The sequence below is a fragment of the Lissotriton vulgaris genome, chromosome 4_1, assembly GCF_964263255.1.
Source record: "Lissotriton vulgaris chromosome 4_1, aLisVul1.2, whole genome shotgun sequence".
Lineage (NCBI taxonomy): Eukaryota > Metazoa > Chordata > Amphibia > Caudata > Salamandridae > Lissotriton > Lissotriton vulgaris.
In genome coordinates this window covers 1,830,962,576-1,830,987,833 of record NC_141691.1, presented here as the reverse complement: position 1 = coordinate 1,830,987,833, position 25,258 = coordinate 1,830,962,576, and positions in this window count along the sequence as shown.

Genomic DNA, 25,258 nt, shown 5'->3' with positions numbered 1-25,258 from the left:
TCTCAAAAAAGGTTAAAGGACTCTTTTGGGAGAACTTAACATATGGATAGGACATCCTTTAGCAGAAAAAGATTGGTTGCTGAATTTGTGATGGATTTTCCCAAAGGGGAAACCATCATTTTGCCTGCTTTCTCCGACCTCGTTCCAGAATCTTTAAAACATTCATATGAGCAGGTGTTGGCATTAGAGCTAGCTCTGGCATTATACCGCAACCATGTAGGATAGAACGTGGAGTCTACTCATAACTAAATCTCATTAAAATCTACTCCAAATCCTCTGAGGCAGTGCCTTATTAAAAATTATGCAAAAAGACAAATCTGAGAAATCTTAGTTCAACTTGAATACCAAGGTATAATTGAGACTTATACCTGTCCGATGAATAATCCATTGACAACACATATCATCTAGTTTTAGATTAAACCTATACACACAAACATTTGTAGTTCAAAATGTATATAGTGCTGCACTAATGAATAACATTGTGCGGAAGAAATACAAAACTACATTAGATATCTCAAATCGATTCTTTTGCCAAAATATAGCTGCAGAATGCAGATATTTGACAGCATTCTCTTCCCTATGCACTCAACGAAATTGTTGTCATTTGTTTCAGGGGTATAAGAACAGCCCGAGGCTACTCTAGGCAAGAGTTCCAGAAATTCTACAAACATGCAATGGGAAGGCAGTGTCCTATGTAGATGACATCTATCTGACGGCCGATGAATTGCTTGAAAACTTGAACAGTGTGAACACCATAATTGAAGGATTCGACAATTTGGGCTCCAAATTTAATTTTAAAAAATTTAAAATTGCCCATCTCAATGCCATGTTTTTGGGATTTGAGATCTCAAGTGAATGCAACAGATGAACAGTCAACTTTTTATAAAATTGAACGCTGTTCCTACCTCCAAAGACTCTCAAAGGTTTGCAATCCATATTAGGATTTCTACATTTTGGCAGAACATACATTCTAGATTATGCAGAAAGAGTAAAATCTTTCTACAATTTAATCAGACATGATTACACACTACATCAGTGGACACAGCAATACTCAGATACTCTGTGTTCAGTTCAGGCTAGTGATCCAGGTGGTCCCGAGTTTATCAGGCTATACTTACCTCACTTTCAATGAAGGTCAGACAGTTCCAATTGCATACAATTATGCTCAAATGCTGAAAAGCAATTTGCGGCAACTGAAAAAATATTGATCACAGTACAGACTGCTGTAGTGAGAGAAAGATGGTTCAGAAAAGGGGGTGGTGATGAACAGAGTATCTGAATTAAGCAGACTTTTCTGAATCATTTTTGGCCACTAAAGGTGTGGCAGGGTATACTCAGACATGAGTCCCTTTCTCACTGCACCATCAGGATTCAAGCAAGCCGGGCCGAAGACGGCTGAAATGCCAGAAACCGGTCCCCGGTAGCTTGTCTCCTTTCTGGTGAAGAATTGGCTTGGTAGTTTAGTCTGCCCTGTTCCCATGAGGCACTGGGCCAGGGACAGACTGATTTGCATATAGCCAGGTTCTGAGCTGGGATGGTGCAGTGAGATAAATAACGGTGATGTATCAAGCCCTGATCTTTGGACTGGGTAAGAGTGGTCTGCTTAATTCAGACACTCTGTTCATCACCACCCCCTTTTCTGCATCGTTTTTGGCCACTTTAGGTGTGGCAGGGTATACTCAGACATGAGTTCCTTTCTCACTGCACCATCAGGATTCAAGCAAGTCGGGCCGAAGACGGCTGAAATGCCTGAAACCGGTCCCCGGTAGCTTGTCTCCTTTCTGGTGAAGAATTGGCTTGGTAGTTTAGTCTGCCCTTTTCCCATGATGCACTGGGCCAGGGACAGACTGATTTGCATATAGCCAGGTTCTGAGCTGGGATGGTGCAGTGAGATAAATAACGGTGATGGATCAAGCCCTGATCTTTGGACTGGGTAAGAGTGGTCTGCTTAATTCAGACACTCTGTTCATCACCACCCCCTTTTCTGTATCGTTTTTGGCCACTATAGGTGTGGCATGGTATACTCAGACATGAGTCCCTTTCTCACTGCACCATCAGGATTCAAGCAAGCCGGGCCGAAGACGGCTGAAATGCCAGAAACCGGTCCCCGGTAGCTTGTCTCCTTTCTGGTGAAGAATTGGCTTGGTAGTTTAGTCTGCCCTGTTCCCATGATGCACTGGGCCAGGTACAGACTGATTTGCATTTAGCCAGGTTCTGAGCTGGGATGGTGCAGTGAGATAAATAACGGTGATGGATCAAGCCCTGATCTTTGGACTGGGTAAGAGTCAGCTCAGCTTAATTCAGACACTCTGTTCATCACCACCCCCTTTTCTGAATCATTTTTGGCCACTATAGGTGTGGCAGGGTATACTCAGACATGAGTCCCTTTCTCACTGCACCACCAGGATACAAGCAAGCCGGGCCGAAGACGGCTGAAATGCCAGAAACCGGTCCCCGGTAGCTTGTCTCCTTTCTGGTGAAGAATTGGCTTGGTAGTTTAGTCTGCCCTGTTCCCATGATGCACAGGGACAGACTGATTTGCATATAGCCAGGTTCTGAGCTCGGATGGTGCAGTGAGATCAATAACGGTGATGGATCAAGCCCTGATCTTTGGACTGGGTAAGAGTGGTCTGCTTAATTCAGACACTCTGTTCATCACCACCCCCTTTTCTGAATCGTAGTGAGAGAAAAAGCACTAGCAAAGGGGAAACGCATAATTGTTGTAACACTGATACCAACTTTAGAAGCTGATACCAAAGCGAGCATTCCAAATGCAAAAGCACTGCATCCGCAATAGATACAATGGGCTAATTCTCTCACTGCAACAGATGTAGATTACAAATACAATTCTACATTAAAAACACAATCGTCTCTGCAGTATGAACAAGAATATCCTCTCGCGAATAAAATCTTGCCTCTAGAGAAATATGAATACATCAATTATACTGTTGGTTCAGCTCAGCCTGCCATATGAAGTAAGCAACTGTTTAGCGCAGCATGTGCGATAGTGAAGGGCCGTATGCTGGATGGTAAGTTCCATCCCAGCAATACGGCTACGCAATCTCTAGGAGATTGTACAGCACAGTTAGCAGAGATGAAAGCCTTGATACTAGCACTGCAATATACAGATCGGGAATTCTCCATACTGATAGTGTGCAATTCGTTTTATTGTGTCCTATAATGAATATCATCATTAATGGGGCCAGCATGGGTTTAGAGATTCCAAGGATTGCACAATTAAATATAAATTGTTATGGGAACAAGTGGCAAAGCTGAAAGCATGCCTGCCATAGGCTCAAGTTATTCACACCTTGAGTCATCAACGTGTTGGTTGACACGTTGAAGGGAGTTTAACCATGATTCTGGTGGCCAAGTTTGTCTAAAGAAACAAAGGCTTATGTCTTAAAGTGGAACATCTGCCAGCAGGTGAAAGGTTTCACCATAGCACTGCCACCACAAACACCATTACATATTTCAGACAAACCTCTCGCATTTGTGTCCATTTGGATCACTGCTGCCCCATCATCTTGGTGGCAGTAGACTCAAGCTATAGATTCCTGTGGGTATAGCCTCAGCGCTCGGCTGATGCTTGAACTGTTATAAATGATTTGCGAGTATTCATCAGGACATACGAATTGGCACGTTACATTACAACCGTGGCCCTGTGGTTATCTCTCTGGCTTACAAGGAAGCCATGGAAAGTATGGGCGTGGCCTTGCAGTACTCCTCCCCCTACCATCCCAAGGGAAATTTTGTGGTAGAGAGGAAAAAACTGTGACATAAAGGAATCCTTAACAACTAGGGTATTAGGTGCAGGCGGTAGTTGCACCAATCACCTATATGGGGTCCAGAGGGCAATGAACAATATGCCAAGAAAATCCTTGCAAGGATGTATACCCTAAGAGATCAAGAATGTGGGTACCTTAATGAAGCTGAATTTCGGGCAAGGGACATTTCGGATCACTCGCCGCTCCTGGTACGGCTAGGTGGGAGGGCCCGGCCCCATGGCGGGGGATGGAGATTATCGGCATGGGATTTGCATACTCCTGAGATACTGCAGGGTCTTAGGGCAGATACAAAAGTATACTTCGCTGAAAACATGGGTTCAGTACAGTCCGGAGTGATTGTATGGGAAGCGTACAAGACAGTACTTCGAGACAGGGCCCAGAGTAGAGTATCCTGGGGGAAACGGAAAGCCCATGAAGAAACCCAAATTTTAGATCTTGAGAGATGATACCTGACAGGTAGGGACCCACAGGTGCTTAGATGACTGACGGATACTCAACACCAGTATAAGAAATTGGTGACAAATTAGGCAAAGGCACAGGCACAAGCGACACTGCACAAACTGTATGATGTTGGGGACAAGTCCGGAAAGCTCTTGGCGTGGCCGAGCTGTAGGGAGCGAGACACCAGGTGGGTAGAGGGCTGGTTGACAGACAGGGCCAGCTGCAGAGAGCGGACCCCCAGATTGTCCAGACATTTGCTGCCTACTACCGGGAATTTTATAAGGCCAGGGAACTGAACTGCTTATGTTCATCTTACTAGCACTATGGTCGAAATGTATCTATTATTTACTATTTCGGTACTAGCAATCTCTTTCGTATGTTTCTGTCTCCTGATTGTCAAAGCATATATGTTTTACACAAGGCTTTCTCGGGACCAATAATTAAAACATCCTAATTGCCATCCTGTGTATTTTCTGGAACAAAAAAAGCATGAGTTAGCCTGTCTGAAAAGTTTCAGTACTCCATCCATCATCTCCTTGTGTTTACTAATGGCTGAGGGTGTGCAGAAACTGTTGGGACACCAAGCCCTCAGTTTAGGTCCTGGGGATCCTAGGAACTACACAACAATGAAAGGCAGAGCAACTTGCAATTTAGAGTGTCTTAATGGGAAGAGATTCACTGCATACCTTGTTGACAGCAAAGGCTGTCTGTATCTGCTGAGGTGTGTAGACAGAGTTAGCATACACCCACTGCGGTAGCAGTCAGACGGTCTATCTCCAGGACCTGGCTTTATCAGCTTCAGTCTTCAGGTGAGATGTATCATCTGTAAAGTGTGAAGAGTGCTGGTAGCAGGGGAGACCATCTCTGGCAGAATCTCGGGCGTTAACCTCGACTTCTCCTGACAATTGTTTAATTGGCACTCCTTATATCCTAAATCATATCTGAAACTATAATTTCTGATATAAGTTTTGGAATGTCTGTCAGATTATGTGCATCAAGGTATCCATCTCAGATGTTTCCTTATGAAAATTTAAGGCAAAAGGACATCATTTCAGTCTACAATATTTTGATTATGTATCAGTATGTGTTCCTATTTGACCTTGACAGGATGAGGAGTAGACATTTCAACAAGAGGGCTGTTGCATTAGAGGTTGTAGCTATGTTATTAATTGAATAACTTGATGCTATCACATTTTCTAGAAAGATATGGTCTGACTAAAGCTGCGTTTAAAGGCAGACTTGACAATGATTCTGCATAAATCCGGGAATATGGTGGCTTCCATAGTTTAAGTTAAGAAAGATGGCTGTCGCCATGATCTAGTCGGGCCTATATAAGATGAAGTTAGACTTTACGAACTTATGTCAAACCTTGGAGCTCTAGAGAAGAGATTGTATTCCTCTATTAATGCCGGAATTGATCTATTAAATCAAAAAGGAGCAGAGGAAATTGTTCCGTAATAGCGGCAATTCATATTCTTTCTGTTTTAGTTTCATTCCTTCAATCTGGGGGTTACCTATAATTTTTTGGAACTAGGATTTCCATCGTGAGTGTAAACATTAGGGGGCAATGACACCTGCCTTGTGCTCATTTTAAGATTTATTTGGAGGCAAAACTTCACCAACTATTGTCGGTCTTGTTGGTGGGATTTTATAGTTAGTTAATATATAATTATTGTGTGCGTACTCACTTCTATATTATCTAATACTTTCTTTAAATATCTCTTTTGAATACTTTTGTCATATCTAATGGCATGAGCAGCACTCGTTGGTTGACCAACTCCACTATATCAAGTTGATAGAGAAGATATTCTGCTTCCTAATGTACCCCTTCTGTTGTGGGAATATTTCAACAGGCCATATGTTATGTAGGCATTGTACTAATATAGGCATATATATTTTTTTTAAATCTACATTCAATAATATGATTGATCTACATAGTCAAAATATACTTATTTACCCTCATGAGGGGGACCACCGCGATATCTACATAGGCTTTATGGAATGATGCCCTGAAACCTTCATTGCAGCACACATATTTTGCACAAGAATCATAATGCTTCGTCAAATATTAACTTTGCTACTACTAAATGCATTTTGTGAATACCAAAAGCCGTAAAGTTAGGATTTTGTCCCTGTTTAGTAGTAGTAAAGTTAGAAGTCCTAACTTTACTACTATTAAATGCCTTCTGTGAATACATAAAGTAGTAAGATTAGGATTTTGTCTCATATTATTTCTGTCAATCGGCCCCAGAGATGTTAAAACAACATGGTGTCTCCCTGATGAGATGAGACGTGACCTTCATGGTAGAGGACTATGAAGCATACAGGACAGAGGTATTCTATTCATAGGTTACATTCCAAGCAGTAAATGCGCAATCAAGACATTTTCATGCTTACACTGTATTTTCAGTTCCTACAAACGACACCTCTTATAAAGCACTAGAAATAACATTAGCATGTCAAGAACACCAACATTGGTTTGAAGTAGCCCTACCACATATAAGAAATGATGTTAATCTATGTCCCTGTGCAATGAGGGAGCAACATGGGCAGTCTTAGCCATTTACATACATTACCCAGCTACTGCATATCTAACAGCAGTAGAGCTAGAGTCAGTATATATAGATGTTTGACACAATATGTGATACAAACACTGACAATAAATCCCACAAGCGTTGTTCAGCTACACAACCACAATTGACTATGCCTGGAATTAAGCCTGTGATCATGGGTAAGGTTTCAAACAGATGGGAAAAGATTCCATCTAAATTAAAAAAAAAAAAACAATTCAGCTTGAAACAGTGTTTCCTCAATATGGGAACTCTACGAAAAACATGGAATTCTCACGAAATGCTTGCCACCCTGGCTCACCCTGTAGAAGAGTGCACAACTTGGGGCACAGTCTTTGCTGCAGTATATACCAGAACACACAGTATACCCTCATTAGCTGTTTTGCCTGAGGTGTTTAAACAGATACAAAATGTGTATGGTGCAGTCCCTGCACTGGATTTGGGGGTGAAACCGAATTGGAATTTTGCAGCATTATCTGTAATAATGGTTAGCAATATAAAAAAGGAAGTAGCAGCGTTGGATATACGTCGGCGACTCAGGCTGCTCTGGGAGACCAGAAGTGTGAACTGACTTAAATTATTGAGGAAACCTATGCATCAATAGGTAGAGATATTTGGGGAGAAAGACCTAGTAAACCAAAGATTAAGGGCTATCCTGTAAAGGATAACTCAAAACAGGCAAGTGAGTCTTCTAAGAAGATGTAGGATAGTAAGGAAAATAATAGAAACGACTAAAACATGGAGTGGAACTCCTCAACAATCTGCACAACCGTGAATCAATTAAAATGCCTGAAAGGTATCAGGATGCTGATACTTAAAGAGAGGTGGCGGGAATTGCCCTGATGTGCCTGGATACCATTTCTGCTTCTTGGAACAGACAATTAGACACCTTAGGTAGTGGCCGCTTTCTGGAGCCCTTATTTCCCTCTTCTTTGCTCCCCAAATAAAGAACATTAGTTGGCTCCTCTCCTTGTATCATCCAGTTTCAAAGCTTGCTGGCTTGAAAAAAAATCAATGGAGAGGTCTGGATATTTGCCCTGATTTTATAGTGGCTACCTGGTTGATAGAGCTGCCTGGACTATATCGTCGAGGAGACCGGTAAGTACCCTGATGATGTTTTTTTTCTTTACTATTCCTGGCAAAACCAATGACTACCTGGGCGATATCAGAGGGTGAACCAGGTTTCATACCAGGAGCTGCCATGCAGGATGCTATAAGAGTTTCTTGGTAGTGGGTAGCTGGTTGTCTCCTCCTTCCTTGAAGCATTGAACTCTATGTACTTTACCTACAGGATTAAATAATGTCCACTATGGGAAAGCATTTTACATTTTTAAATTTCATGAATATGGATACTACCGGTCTCAAGATCCAATCACGTACTGCACAAATTAAGTCTGCATCAGCAGCAGAAATTGCTGAACTTAGCCTGAAGTTATGTCGTGGATTGAAAGCGGCAGCAAATAACCCCTCAAGTTCAGAGAAATATCTGGGAGGCCAGCGGCTGGTGGGTGGGGCTAGCCAGACGACCTTGCCATTCACTCTCCAGTACCCTGTCCTAAAGGAGCTATCCGTATCCTCCAATGAAGGAGGGGTGCTATGGAAGGATAAGACGTCACCATCAGAGCCAGCATCCTCAAAGGGACTAGAAGAGGAAGATATCTCTTCTGAGGCACGCTGCAACACTCCACATTTGCCTTACACGAGAAGCTGAAAGAATACTTTCTTTTTTCAAAATCGAAAGTGTCAGCGTCTATGCATCCAGAGCCTTTCATGAATGATCAGAATAATCTCTCCCTTAAAACAGGCTGCTCTTCAAGAACCAGATGCCTCCCAACATAATACCATAGAAGCTCTGCAGCAGTAGTCCAGCCTCCGGTAATTGATCTGAGGATGGTTGTAAACACCCAACTCAATTCCAGGTCATTATAGAAAGCAATCTTAAAATTAATATCCCTGCTCAAAGTACCCTGGATCTGCAGAAGGTGTCTCCACCAGTTCAAGTCGTGGTACTTCAGATTCAACTCCAGGCTGCAACTGATAGCAACTCCCAGTCTCAGCGGCCTTTCCCGATGTTCAGCAGGTCCAGCAATTGGTCTTAAAAACCATGTTAAACCTTACACTGGATGAAATTAGAGATCTAAAAGCATCTCAAGCAATTGAAAATGCATCCCTGCACCTTCTTTTTACCAAAATCGAGGAAGCAATTGCCACCTTCCCAGCAAAGAGGCTGGAAGCTAAGTCTAATATCGCAGCTTGAGGATCAAATGGCGACTTTGCAGCTGCAGACGGATCTATTGAGGAAAGACAAATTGTCGCTGGAAAACAAGATCGATGAACTGGAAAACCATTTGTGACATTCCAACCTACGGCTGGTGGGGGTACCAGAAGGCTGAGAAGGGGCCCAAATGGTTTCATGGGTTGAGGCTTTTTTTAAGAATCATGTCCAAACAGAAATCTTGGGCGTTGTGACAATTACAAAAGCCAATAGGATACTGGCTCATCCATTTTCTAATTTGATCTTTCTCAGGAGGATTTTGGTTAATTTTGCCGACTAATGTATAAAGGAACTGATACTTTTGAGAGCCAACCAGAGAAAGTACTTCTCCACTAATGAAGTAGCTTATTGTCGAATTTTCTATGATATGTCCGCTACAGCAGCATGACGTCAAAAGGAATTTATCTATGTAAGGCCCAGGGGCGCCAGGCAGCAATAGCCCAACAGTCTAAACTTAGGGTTTTAATGAAGGGCAAATTTCATATTTTTACAAATCTTGAAGAAGTTCAATAAATAATGCAATCTAACACTATCCCAGGTGTTTAGGAAAGTGTGAAAGCAGAAGGAAGAGCTGCAGAGAAAGGAAGAAGCGAAGGAGAGAGGGAAGGTTCCAATTTAGCTAAACAGATTTACTAGTATGGAATGGTGTGGGGGGTGCGTTTCTCACTCAGGGTGCTGCATCATGGCACCCAGCAGCAGCCTCTATTCAGGTGCTCGGACAGGGGGGATTGAGAAGGGTACCGTAGGCTATTCCCCTCCATCCAGGGGTGGGGTTACAGTGTGGGGTTGCTGGTGGGGGAACGGATATTAGAAAAGAGCAGAATCAGAGATAGAACAGCATCATTGGAAAGTAAAAGTAAGAACAGAAAAGTATTTATTGTTTGGCCATTCTGAAATGGGGGTTGAGATACAAATAGTATTGGTCAATATGAATGGGATATCGAATATCAATATGGAATTTTACTTAGGTGGTTTACTTCTTTTGCACCTCAAATACTTTTTCTGCAAGAGACTCATCTAAAGTCTAAATAACCAAAATCACACATTCCCAAGAATTATGCATGGACATATTTTGCTTCTGCCGGGCTGGCCATGAGGGGTGTTGCAATATATCTCGAGATATATCGTGCGGATATGGATTACTGCTGAGGTAAATGGTTCTGTTTGCCATTTCATAAGTTATTAAGCACCACCAATTGACAACCCCAAATATATTATAAAAACGAATGGCTTCATGAGAGGAGACGTGGGTCCAATAATCTGGGGGGGGGTTATTTTCAGCATATAGGTAGGAATACCTTGAATAAAACAAACAAACAATTGAAGACTATAACCAAAACGGTTTTGGATACTATGATCCAAAATTATCAATTGATTGATCCTGGGCAGAGAGCCCATTTGGAAATGTCACAGTATACCTACTATTCCCGCCAATTTCAGTTGTCCTCACATATTGACTACTTTCTTATCTCTCACTTCCTTAACTATCTTGATTCCCAAATATGGGCAAATTCTTTTTATGATAATTCCACCTTTACTGTTAAGATAGAACTAGACGCTAGCCAATGTAAGAGATCCAGGTGGCAGAGTGATTGTCTCCTTATTTCCAACCAGGAATGGCTGTATGATATGAAAATATGGCAAAAGGAATTTCTGAAGATGAATGAGGGCACTGCTTCCCTCTTTTCTGTTTGAGGTGCCTTTCAGGAGGCCTCTTGTGGGCAGATGATGGCTTTCACTGCCGTTCAATCTAAGAGGCAGAGGGCACATGTTTTGGAACTGAAATTTGCAGTTGATACGGCAGCTCAATCTAGGACAAATTCCTTTGCCGAGCGTATAGTTATGGATCAACAACAGCCTACTGCTAAACAAGAACTCAGGGAATTCTTTGTACTCCAAGAGATAAACAATTCTCAATCATACCAACAGTGAGTCTATGAAGAAATTCAGATGGTTGGAAAATTATTGGCCTGTTCATCTAGGGTGAAGCAGGAAGCTGCTATTTTTACGGAACTACAGCTACCAAGGTTGGGGGCGTTGACAACTGATAAGGAGGAGGTTACAAAAATATTCCTTTCTCATTATAAAAAAGTCTCTGCCACAAAGTATATGGTTCCACAAGAAGACGTACATGAGTATTTCGCTGATATCAATTTAACGAAAATGTCAATTAGTCAGACAGACGCGTAAGTAGCCAATATTACAGCATTAGATATTAATCAAGTGATTGCAGCAATACCATCAGAAAAGGCCTGCAGGAATGACCGGCATCCAATTTACTTTTATAAAGTCTTTCTGAAAGAGTTAATATCGTTTTTAGTGGAGCTTTTTGATGCAGTTAAAAATAGCAAAGATGTTCCCCAGATATTTAAGGAATCAGTTATTGTTAGTTTTGTTAAAAAAGGGAAGAAGCCCTGTGATGCCCACTCCTATAGACCTATTACTCTCCTAAATTCCCATTATAAAATGTTAATGAAAGTCTGGGCCAACAGAATTTCGCCTGTCGCCCAGAAAATAGTTTACAAAGACCAGGCTGGCTTTTTATCAGGACGGCAAATGTCTGCTAATACCATTCTTTTAATCCATGCCATTGATTCTTTCTAATACTAATTTGATATCTGCATATATAATGATGGCCGATTCTGAAAAAGCAGTCAACGTTGTTAACTGGTATTCCTTTTTTCTGCAATCAAAAGGGTTGGATTTCCTAGTATAATCATCAATATGCTATTTAATATATACAAGGGCTCACATGCAAAAAGAACATTTTATTCCAGCATGTTCTGTACTATACATATAAATCGGGAAACTCTGCAGGGTTGTCCTTTATCGACTGTCCTTTTTTTTCTTCTTCATCAAACCCTTGGCAGCCAGGTTAAGGGGCAATCAGACAATTAAAGCTCCAACGGAAAGGGATGGCCAAGCTCAAATATTTTGCTGATGATATAATTCTGTATCTCAGGCCTGATGAGTTGAACTTAAACACAATTTGGTGGGAGTTCCAACAGTTTCAATCTATTGGTGGGTACAAAATCAATCATAGTAAAATTGAAACCACCAGTGGTTGTGATCAATCCGATTCGATATCTAGGAGTTATGTAACTAATTCCTATGCTAAACTTTACAGGCTGAACTATGAGGGAACCTCAAAAAAATTGAGGAATTTGCTTGATCCCTCTACCTCTTATTGGCCAGGTTACACTCTTCAAAATGTCAATTTAGCCTTTATTAGTTTTATTATTTATGAATGTTCCGATAAAAAATTATTTGGCTTATTTTAAAGAGCTGGAGGTTTTTTTTCATCCGGTTTTTAAAATAAAAAAGGACCTGGAGACAAATATCCAGTTCCACAATTGAGAGGATGGACTACTTGGCACAACATTTTAGCAAGGTGTGGAGTTCGTAGTATGCCTGTTTTTGAATTCATACAAAATATGCACCTTGAGAAAATCGTTTGTGTTTGCGCTGTTTTTTCACCATTATTGAACACTCTTTTTAAAGCTAGTTTGAACAGGGTGGGTCACTGGTATAGATCTCTGCAGATTCAAGGAGAAAACCATCTAATAAAGAATTTCTTGACAAAAATTTCTGTGACAACGCAATGCTTCTTTTCCGAGGTTCAGTGGCAGACAATCTGCCAACTCGGTAGTAAAGCCTTAAGGGCTGCAAATTTGAAGCGTATGTCTTTCCGCTCATGATGGATGGCATACTACACCCCTAATGCCTTACATAGAATGTACCCAGAATAGGAAGATATATGTTTTAGATGCCAGCAAACAGATGGTGAATATTAGCTTAATACTTACTTTACTTGCCCATTGCTGTCACAATTCTGGGAAAAAATGTTTGCCGCCCTAAGTAAATGCTTACAGAGCCATCTCTTTCCGGAGGCCGCTGTGGCACTTTTTAGTTGGTCAGAACAGAGGCTGACGGTGACTTAAATTAAAACCAAGCAAGCCTTAATTTCAATCACTTTGTTAGTGGTGTGATCCTTGATTCTGGAGAATTGGAGGACAAGTAGAGTTACCACATGTATAGAATGGCATAAGAAAATGACCCGCACATGTTAATTCGAAGAGGCCTACACAGAAAGTGTTGGTGCAATCAAAAGGTTAACAAGGGTTGGGAAAACTATGGAATAAAATAGGGATTGATCTGTGTTGTTTATCCTTCCACTGGTCTTGAATGACGTTTACTGCTTTTTCCACTCACATAATTCTTATTTATGAGGCAGTGAACTATAATTTGACTCGATGTTTAAGGAGATTTTTACTTTTTGCTAATGTTTTTTGGGGTTGAAATGTATTTCTTTCACACTGTACTATGATTGCTCCCTTTTTTTAAATTATTTACTGACTTTATATTGAGTATTTACCGAGACATAATGAATTTGTTTCTATTTTTCTGCTCAATAAGAAAAAGTTTGTAATAAAAAAAACTTCAGAATAAAAAAAAGATGACAAACCTACGCAGTCCAAGCTTTACTTAAAAAGAAGAAGGTAGTTGGCATGAAAGTCAAGCATGCCACGGATATTGAGGACACCTCTTCTGATTGGGGAGTGGGCTCTGACCATGCTGGGCAGCATGGCAGAAGTCAAAATAGTTTGCTGGAATATTATTGAGTGTCTGGCGGCAGTAGCAATGAGTAACTACGTCCAGGTGGAAACACTGGACCAAAGACTGAGTGTCCCTAGTAAATTACATGAATTACAACTCCAGATGGAGGGGGATGTACCACATACTATACATTTTCTGTTGTGGGAGAACTTCTCATTCGGCTATGAACTTTTCTTGGCTGAAAAGGATTGGCCACCGGGGTTAGTTCTGGGTAGCCCCAAAGGGGAAAAAGGTAATTTACCTGCCTTTTCCAACCTCGTACCAGATTCAGTTAAACATATATACACCAATGAGTGGGTCCTAGCAGAAGCTTCGATAATATACCCCAACCATGTGGGTTGGGATGACAGATTCCACTATCACATCATGCCTGTGAGGTGACGCCCACAATCACAATGCCCCTTGAACATGAGGTGAAAAAACAAGTTAGAGAAATACTTACACAACTTGAATCCAAGGTGTAATAGAAAGCTTCACCTCACCAATGAATAATCCTTTGTTTCTAGTAATGAAACCAGACCATTCATATTATTTAGTCTTAGATTACAGACATTTGAATACTGCTACATGCACATTTGCGGTACAAAACGCTCATAGCGCTGCACTAATGAACAATATGGTGCATAAAAAAATACCAAACCACATTAGACATATCAAATTGATTTTTCTGCCGAAATATAGCTCCTGAAAGCTGGTATTTGATGGCATTTAGTGCTCTGGGTTCTCAAAAACAGCTCTGTTGATTGCCACAATGGTATAAGAAGAGCTGAGGGCTGTATACTGCCCGTGTAACAGAACTGTTACAAAACTTCGATGATCAGACATTGTCATATGTCGATGACATATACTTGATGTATGATGGCCTGTCAATTCATTTGGCTAAAATAGATCGCATAGTTTTGGAATTTGGGCTAAAATAAAATTTTAAAAAATCCAAAATTGCTTCTCTCATCGTCCTATTAGAATACAAGTTGTCAAGGGAAGTCAAATGTCTTGCAACACATTTCCTAGAGAAGTGTGAAGGTTACAACCACCAAACACATTGAAGAAACTCCAATCAATCGTGGGTTTCCTGAACTTTGACAGAATTTACATACCAGATTATGCACAACAGTTTCTACAACTTGATTTGTCCAGACTTTTCAAGCACACATTAGACATCTGAACATATATAAATGTTATGTTTGGTATAAGCTGACAAGTTTAGCTTCAAATCATTTACACACACTTGTTAACACCACAAACCTGGTGATCCATATAATTTCAGGTAAATCAGGGAACACCTATGTCACATTCAATGAAGGAGATACTGTAACTATTGCATATAAATTGCATTTATATACAAATGCAGAAATGCGTTTTGCACCGACAGAAAAACTCCTGATGGCAATACAGACCGGTGTAGTGAAAGAAGGATCATTGGTTCAGGGGAAACAAATAATAGTTTTGACTCCCGTTTCAGGCAGGCATTCCAAATGTGAAAGCTTTACATCCAAGATCGATACAATGGGCCAATTGACTCACAGCAGCAGAGGTAGATTACATATTTGACTCTACATTACAAACACAATAATATCTCTAATAAGAACACAAATATCCTCTGCCCAATGAAGTCATGCCTCTAGATCAGTATGATTACATAATCTACACTGAAAACTCTGCTGAGCTTGCAGTAGGGGCAAAGCACCACTACTCTGCCGCTTGTACAGCGGTAAAGGGTAGAATGCAGGATGGAGAATGCCAACCTCATAAAACATATGCACAGTTACTTGGTGATAGCAATGCACTGATGGCTGAGCTAAACGCTCTAATTGTGGCACTTGAAAAAATGGATCCTGGATTCCCCACACTCATTGACACATTTGATACACCTATTAAATCTTCAGCATGTAGGAATACACTTTGCAGGGAATTCAATGGCTAACAAAGCCACAGAAGCAACAATGCAAACTGCTGCAGTCACTGATAAGGCATGAGAATGGATGAGTCGACGCCTGACATGAGAGTGATCCTGGGCTAAGTATTGCCATTTTACAATTTTTTCAAGAGATTTTGAATGTGTACATATTTGTACTTTACCAAGTTCTTTTCCCCTCTCCCCCCGTCTCCCCTCTTTGTTTTGTGTATTTTGTGTGTGTTCTTTATTTACAGGTACAGTGAGACCTCTCATCACTTGAAGAATCAGGTTAAAACTTTACCTATTCTTTCACTTTTTCTTATCACATTCACCCCCTGGTACTGAAGAAAGCTGTTTGACAAATTGTCACCTATAGCTGAAACATGTCGACCATTTTAGCAGACCTTGAAGTGCGCTAGAATTCATAACAAATTCAACAGCAGCGCGAACTCTTCATTTTTAACCATAGCCCGATTCCAAATTTAATAAACTTCCGAGTATTGGAAATCTGGACTATTTTTAAGCCACTTATCACTATCCTGACCACTCTATTTCCACGATCACTACTGCCTTAAAACTTAAGGTAAAACCTCCTGGTGGAGGGTGCACACAAATGACTTGACCCAGTGATTACGCACGCACGTGTGATGCAAGCGGGGACACCTCATATACCGCTAACGAAAGCAAACAAGAGAAAAACACACGTGTATGAGGGTCATTTTATTGGGAGACACCCAGTTACCAACCTGCAGACCTGAGTTTTTTGCAGGACAAGTGATCCTTTCCCCATTTGATTAAACGCAACTTAACGGAGTCTGAAAGGATCTTATCTCTCACTCCCTCCCCAACTGATTACCTGTCACTGCAAGTACTCATTCCAGTACGAGGATAGATGAAGACATCATGCCTGCTGTCAACACTGCATGTGATGACACCCTCTTGCCGAAAGGCTTTCCAACCAAATACTCCTACCAGTTAAGTGCACAGGACATTCCATTTGCTCATATTCCCAGAGCGAGGATAAGTACAGTACAGTAAGTTTATTGTCCAGTTAATTAAAACTCACAATTAAAAATGAAGACATTACATTGAAAAAACCTCAGAAAATTCATCCATCATTTTGATCTTTGCACCATGTGCAGTTGCTCCAAAATGTATATGCCAAGTTTATAGTGCCAGGGCATCGAGATATAAACATAATCAGTTCAGTTTAGCCAAATCAATATGCCAAGTCAAACATGCCAGATTAAAGTGCCAGTGCATCCAGATGTAAATATAACCAGTGCAATTTAGTCAATCAATATACACTTTAAGGATTACTAATGAGTCTCTTTTCCACTTTATCAAAGACCTTTGTAAGGTGGCAATTTAGTTGGGTAGCAGTAAGGTTGAAGCATAGCTTCACTGCCTGCCTACAGGTCCTGATGCTGCTATGTTTAAAAGTTGGGAGAAGTAGAGGGTTTCTAGTGTCCATTAGTCTTGAACAAATGCAGATACCATGCACAAGATCCTCTCTTCCCATTCCAAAAAGGCAGCAGATTGGCTCTTCTGTTGTCCTTTTCCAGGGGGGGGAAGTGTATGAGGATCAGTAAAATGCCAAAGCATAGTCTTAAAATGTGTTCTTTCTTCTTCATTTTGAAACCTGTGGTTACAAAAGTTTGTGGTTTAAGAACTTTACAGTCATTTAGCACTGGCCAGACATGTCCTGTTTTTGCCAGGGTTTCTTTATCTTCTTTTATGGATATTATTTTTGTTGCATTTGTCACCTCTGATGGGTTGTAGAGGTAGTCCACTGGCTGGTTAACCCCAGTTGTGATAGTGAATCAAGCAGGTATTCTCTAGCGAGTGATGTTTTGTGACATGTAAATTCTGTCAAGATATGGGAGTTTATGGATCCTGGCCCGGCTCCTCTAATCTTGTGCCAATTTTTTATGTATACTTCCCTCCTTTCCACTGACTGCTTCTCTAAACCAAATTCTAAGCTAATTTGGGCAGGGGACACATTGGTCGGGATGTGAAAGATCACTTTATTATCGCTGGTAATTATTTTGTCCAGCACAATTGCATCTCTCCCTCGCATCACTTCACCTCCGTATGTTAGCATTGGTTGTAGCTTCACCCGGATAACCTGTAGTGGAGGACCTAGGGTTAAATATGGTAGAACTTTCTTTTGTAGGAAATAGAGTAATATATCATTCAGATCACATGTTAGGATTGATCTTAGCAGCACATTGGGGTCTAGCATCTGCTCAGGCAGAGGTGGCAGCTACATTTTCCCAATTGCAGCAACGCTATTGGTGGTCAGGTTTTTACAAACAGGCCAAAGACTTTGTCCTTTGAGATCTGCCGGCAGATGAAAGATTCCACCATAGCTCGCCCACCACAGACACCTCTGTTGATCTCTGACAAGCCTCTGGTTTGTGTCTATCTTGACCACTGCAGACCCTTACACTTAGACGGATCTTAAAAATATATCATGATAGCAGTGGATTCCCGTTCTCGATTCCTATGGGTATGGCCACAGCGATCGGCTGAACTTGTACTTGCATGTCTACATTATGACATTTGAAGTAGCCACATTCCATTCACACCGGGGTCTGGCATTTGCCTCTAGGATCTACAGAGACAATATGGGAAAATTGGGTGTTACTGTACATTACCCCTCCCCTATCATACCAAGGGAAATGTGGTAGTGTAGAGGAAGAACCGGGACTTAACCCCTTGGGTGGTCATGACGGCTCCAGCTGTCATGAGACATGGTAGGCATGTGTTCATGACGGCATGGAGCTGTCATGCCACTGCCGCTCCGCCCAAGTGGCACTAATTCCCCGCCTGTGCGGGGGAATTAATGAATCGGCAGGGTCATGACAGCACCACGCCGTCATGAGCACACGCCACCTGTGACGTGTCGGCGTGGAGCCGTCATGAGCACTGAAGCACCGCGCTCACCCCCGACCCCCCGCGCTGGGGAAGAATTAGAAGTGCAGGGAAGGGGTTAAAGCAGTCTTTAACAGCTAGAGTATTAGGTTCAGGTTGCAATTTGGTTCGCCACCTGCATGGGGACAAGAGAGCCCTAAATAATAAGCCTAAAGAATCCCTAGGTGGTTTGACTACCCATGAGATCCTCTTCAGAGTAAAGATGTTGGTTCCAGACCTTACCAGTCCCAGGACAGTGGCAACGGAAACGCCTTTTGAGGTCAGTGAACGTTTGGAAGTTGTACAGAAACTGAACAACTTCTAAGATGCTCAGAGCAATGTCTAACAAACTCGGTTTGCCACTGGTGAAGTCAAGAAAGTAAATCAAGGAGATGATGGACGGAGCGCTGAAACTTTTCATAAACTAACCACCAGTCACAGATCTGTGTTTAATCCATCTTCATTCTTTAGCTCTCTTTGCCACCCCAGTTCAGACATAGCCATATGCAAATCAGTCTTGACCCTGTGCCTCATGGGAACAGTGCAGCCTGTACTGCCAAGCCATGGCTTCCCTGGACCGGAAACACGCATCCTGGGACCGGTTTCTGGGTAACACCCGTCATCAGCCAGCCTAGCAAGAATCCAGTGGCAAAGTGAGCAAGGGACCTACGTCTGGACGTACCCTACCAACTTAGGGCGACATAGCCATATGCAAATCAGTCTTGACCCTGTGCCTCATGGGAACAGTTCAGCCCTAACTGCCAAGCCAACTGTGAGCTAAAGAATGATGATGTAATCAACCCAGATCTGTGACTGGGGGTGATTTATTTATTCATTTATTTATTTAATGCATTTTTATAAAGCGTGGACTTTACCCAAAGGTGTCAGAGCGCTGTACAATAGAACCAGTTATGTTACATGAGAGAACTGTTGCAGGCATAGAACAAACAAAAATAGCATGCCATAGAGTCGAAGCAACGCAGGCAAAAGGCACACAATCTCAAGCACAGCATGAACAGACTGTACAAACAAAAGTAAGAATAAATATGACAAATTTTACAATGACTAAAGAACTTACTGGCGAACAGTAGCAGGCCATAGAATCAAAACAACGCAGGCACAAGGAACACAATTTCAAACGCAGCAAGCACAGGATGAACAAGCAAAAAAATAAACATATGTGGCAAATGTACTATGACTAAAGAACTTCCTGGTGGGGTCTGAGAAGGAGGGAATTCGTTCTGAAAGTGTCTTTGAAATAAAAGAGATTTGATATCCGCTTTGAAGATCTGGATGGAGGTGATGGCACGGAGCGAAGGAGGAAGCGAGTTCCAGGTTCTCACCTCATTACCCGAGAACGATTGTGCCAACAATTTTTCTCTTTTGAAGGAGGGGCGTTCAAGAAGGAACTTTTCCACATTCCGAGAAGGTCTTGAGCCTCCAGACAGTTTGAGTTTATTCACCAGATAGCGAGGGTGTTACCCAGAAACCGGTCCCAGGATGCTTGTTTCCGGTTCAGGAAAGACCTGGCTTGGCAGTTCGGGCTGGACTGTTCCCATGAGGCACAGGGTCAAGACTGATTTGCATATAGCTGGGTCTGAACTGAGGTGGCAAAGTGAGCTAAAGAATGATGATGGATTCAACCCAGATCTGTGACTGGGGGTGAGTGTCTGAAAAGTTTCAGTGTTTCGTCTATCATCTCCTTGTGTTTGTGAAGTCAAGGAAGTGCCAGCAATGCCTGGTTGGATTCCAAGGATCAGTGAGCTGGAAAATTCTGAACAAGAAAGAATTTGGGCCTGTGCCTGTCCTGGCTGTTGAATGTACCAGAACTGTACTTTTACTGCTATTTTCTGGTAGAAAACACAAGAGATTTGGGTATATAGATCTCATCAAACCACATAATGTAGAATGTTCTACATAGTAGGCCTGAAGGCTCTTGTGTAGTTACCTTTCGCCTCTCACTGCTCTACATCAGTACCCGTTGGAAGCTTTGACCGATGATGTAGCTTCTTTTCCTCGACTGCTGAACTGGTAAATGATGTTCTGAAACCCTATTTTTCATCACACAAAGTGCGAAGAAACCTTTCTCTGGTGAAAATTTCCATTGCTCCAGTTTCAGATGGAAATGTTTGGAATGAGGTATCATAGGATATAATTTGACTGAGTGAAACTTTACAAATACCTTATGTATTTCATATTTATTTAAATGATGTTATTACTCCTGGAACTATGTCTGATGTTTGGGATATTCACACAGTACATGAAATGCTTGCTAATTTAGAGCATTATACTGTTTTCAATAGTGAAGAAATGTATGATGGTATATCTAATTATGATGAAATGTTATGTTTTCACCATTATGGTCGCCATTATTTCCATAAAGCTACTCCTTGTGTAGTATTTAATTACACACAACAGAAACGCTGCCTGCACAACCACAGGGTTGCTCAATAACATTTGCACAGAAATGTGCCTACTTTTATGGTCATGATTTAGCAGACCCAGGGCCTTATTATTATAAATTAACACCAGCGAAGAAAATTATGCTCACTTATACAATGTTGATTTATTCTACGTCTTTTGTGTCCCATTTGTCAAGACAAGGGTATAACTTTTGAAGAGACACTATTGCTTTAAACCTATAGGGGGACTAAAGATTAGCAGGTTCAGGGTAATGGGGCTTTATTTAGAGCATGCCATACACCACACCAACTGATTTTGTTGAATAAAACTGTGCAACAGAAAGTCCTGTCTCAGCCTAGCAAAGATAAAGGATTTAGACCTGAAAACAGTTCACAAATTACATGGAGGAAAATGTTGACAATATGCTTAGAAATGGGATATATAATTCTTCACGTTCCTATCTAGAGGGATGGTTACTGTGGACATTAGATATCAACGGATATCAGGCACATTTTCAAAACAACGTGAAGGGGTTTAAGATTAACAGGCCAGACACTTGTTATGTGCATAGACAACATGCAGAGGCGGTAACAACAAACAGCATTGGAAAGCTGTGCCTAGAGTGTTTAAAACATTCAACATTGTCTGAGGTGAAACAGCACGTGTCCCTTCTTTCTGATGACATGGGTCTACAAGATTTTTTGCTAGGTCCTCAAAAGCCATATCAAAATTGCTTTTTAATGCAATATACAATGGCGTGTGGAAAGTTTCACAGCAGGAAGCTGCTGAGAGACTGCATGGGATTGAAAGAGCACATTTAGAAAAGGCTCTTACAGTAATAGACAATGGTTCGACCACATGATCCACTAGAATATATCTTCTGGGTATGATTGTGTTGTCTGAAAGACACAATGAGTGGCATGTCCTATTTGCAACATTGGCCATCACAACGTAGTCCTATTATACTAATTTGGACTATACAGAAGCTATGTACTGGCCACATCCCATGGAAACACCTAAATGCCAATAGATTGTTTTTACCATACAATCTAACTAAATAACAGGCCCTTATTTCTAGGAAGGATGTGACACTATGTTTCTCATAGAAAAGTTGGAAAAAATACCATTCACTGTTGCAGAAATCCCTTCAGCAGATTGGTTAATACACAGGTTTATTTATCTGCCAATCTCAATGTTTTATTCTAAATACTGCTTACAGCACCATCGAGTGGGCACATATGAAGCACTAGGAGAGGGGTTTGTACATGAGTTATGGAACGTACCTTTCACTTACAGATGTAGGAATGTAATGCTTCTAAGGAGAACTTTTTGTGCTATGTCTGAAGAATTCCCCAGCTGCTGTGATTCATCTGACATTCAGAATACTTTCCAATTGTAGCTATTTGATGTTGAATGATCAGGTCTGCTATGAAATGAGACTGGGTGGCCTTAACATCTGCAAGGGAGATGTTTGATCTTCAAGTTGCAAATTCTTCCTCCGAGATACAGCTCTTACTCCGCACCAATGTCTCACACCATGTGTGGAGCTAGTGCACTGCATTTTTAACATTTTTAATACTGGGGGGGGGGGGTAGTGTTTTTATTTAAAACAATTGGCACCGGGTTGGTTAGCACCTTCCAGCTTTCATTCAGAGTTATTCCATTGTATATACAGTCCGTCCTTGGAAGCATTTTTGGAAGCTTACCGCTGGTCCTGTTCCTGCTTGTCAGGACTCTAATTTTATTTTATCTGCTGCACAATGGATGTTCCACCATGAAGCCAAATGGAGATGTGTTCCTGCGTCATGAGAGAATGATACAATCCTTTGGTGCACCCTTGCTCAAAGAACTAAACACCAAATGTTTCTTGTGCTTTTGGCCTGTCTGGCTACCCTGTGTGCTGCCAATATTCTTCTGTCTACTGTGCACTTTCGAGTGTGCCTTAGAAATATGCTTGGGAATGCAATGGGTTCAATCTGCAGACATAGAACTGCTGGTGGGTCCCCTAAAGGTCCAATTGTACTGATGCCCTTCACAGTTGACTTTGCTTCAAAATGCACATCATGAGCCTTTCTGGGATGCTTCAGCTCCTGGTGATTTTGCTCTTGGCTCCACCTTTGAGAAGTTATTGCTGGATGGTCCTCCTACGGATTTAAACATGTTTGCTCTATGTGGCTGGTTCAATGGGTGCTACCAGGAACATCGTCTGCATTTGCTGGTTTGCTGGGAACAGCAACTTTTTGTTTACTCGTTGGAGCATTTACACAATCTGACAGTTCCAAGTAGTGCCGATTTTTTAAATTAACCTTGTTTTTTTGCATTATAGACTACTTTTAAATTGTACCTTTTTTATTTTGCTTTTTATATAGATGTTTCTGTAATTTGGCTTTCTGGATGCTTTTATTATTAAAAGAATTGCAGCGCTAAATTGCAATAGAGCGCCCTTACTCTGCTGTGACTTGTGCATTGCTGCCTGTTTAATCGTCTGCAGCGCGCTCACTGTGTGCATACCCTATCGTGTCTCTGCTTTGTGGCTAGCAGCCATTTTCTTGTTGTTGTTGTTCCTCCCTGGCCGGATACACAACACGCACCCGCCTCCCAGCTGCTCCTCCCTCGCCCCCGCCCCCTCCACTATCCATTTATGACAGATGATGTTTCGCGCAGCGTTCACTCGCAGCGGACGCGCCCCATGCGCACCGAAGGTGCGCCAAAGGTAAGCCCGTCTACGCCCGTCCGCGCCTGGACCGCACCCAGCGCCAGACCCCCTGGTCCCCACAACTCCCAACCCACTAGAGTCACATATGATGCCGCATCTCTCCTCGCCCTCAACCCCGGACGCACACCACAATGCTGCGATGCCACCCCAGGACGAACCCACGGCCCATTCGCCTGCCTCTCCTGCAAGTTCAACTGCTTCAGGACCCTCACCAAATCCACTTCCTCCATACATAGCACCGACTCTAACCACCTGAAGTGCATCCTGCTGAACACCCGCTCAGTCCACAGACACGCAACTGAACTCTGGGACCTACTCGACACTGCGTCGCCGGACATCGCCTTCCTCACGGAGACATGAATGAACACATCATCAGCACCCGACATCGCCATAGCCATACCGGACGCTTACAAGATCATCCGAAAAGACCACACCAATCAAACAGGAGGAGGCATCGCCATCATCCATAGGAATACCATCAAAATCACGACCAGCTCCGACGATAATCTTACAACCGCTGAACATCTCCATTTTCAGATCCAGACCGACCCTAGGACCACACTCAGAGGCACCCTCATTTACAGACCTCCTGGTACCCACACTCAATTCAGCGATGACATCACGGACTTCGTCAGCCCACATGCCCTCGCCTACGAGAACTACATTCTATTAGGAGACCTCAACTTCCACCTTGAAAACAAACACGACAGCAACACCAACTCCCTTCTGGACAACCTGGCCAATCTCGGACTCAAACAACTTGTTGACACCCCCACCCATGTAGCCGGACACACGCTCGACCCTATCTTCACCTCCAGCAAGCACATCTCCTTCGACCGCACCACAGCTTTCCACTGGACGGACCACAGCTGTGTTCACTTCAGCTACAAAACCACCCTGACCCACAACCGCCCACAACCTATTCCTCGGAGAAACTGGAAAAAATCACTTCCGACCAACTCATCACATCACTCAACCAAAACCCTCCCACCCTCTCACTGGACCCAAACCAAGCGGCCAACAATCTCAAGCAATGGATCACCCACAGTGCTGACGAATTAGCACCCCTGAAAAAGCACCAGATCAAATCAGCCAGCAAAAAGGCTCCCTGGTTCAATGATGACCTTAAAAAATCCAAGAAGCTATGCCGCACCCTGGAGAATACATGGAGAAAAAACCCAACCACCGACAACATGGCCGCCCTTAAGGCAGCCACCCAAAACACCACCAACTGATTCGATCCGCCAAGAAATCAGCATTCAAGGATCGTCTCGACAACAACACTCACAACAGCAAGGAACTTTTTAACATCGTCAAAGAATTCACCAACCCCACCGCAGCATCTAACGACATCACCCCCTCCCAAGACCTCTGCGATGCGCTATCCTCCTTCTTCTACAACAAAATTGCCGACATCCACAACAGCTTCGAGAATACTCCCAGCGATCAACCCTCCCCACCCCCTCAGATCCCAGTCCGCCAACTAGCAACCTTAGTGCCTGGAACCCAATCACCACTGAAGACACCATCCGCCTAATGAACTCAATCCACTCTGGATCGCCAACCGACCCCTGCCCCCACCACATCTTCAACAAAGCTGACTCCATCATCGCACCCCATCTCCGTGATGTCATC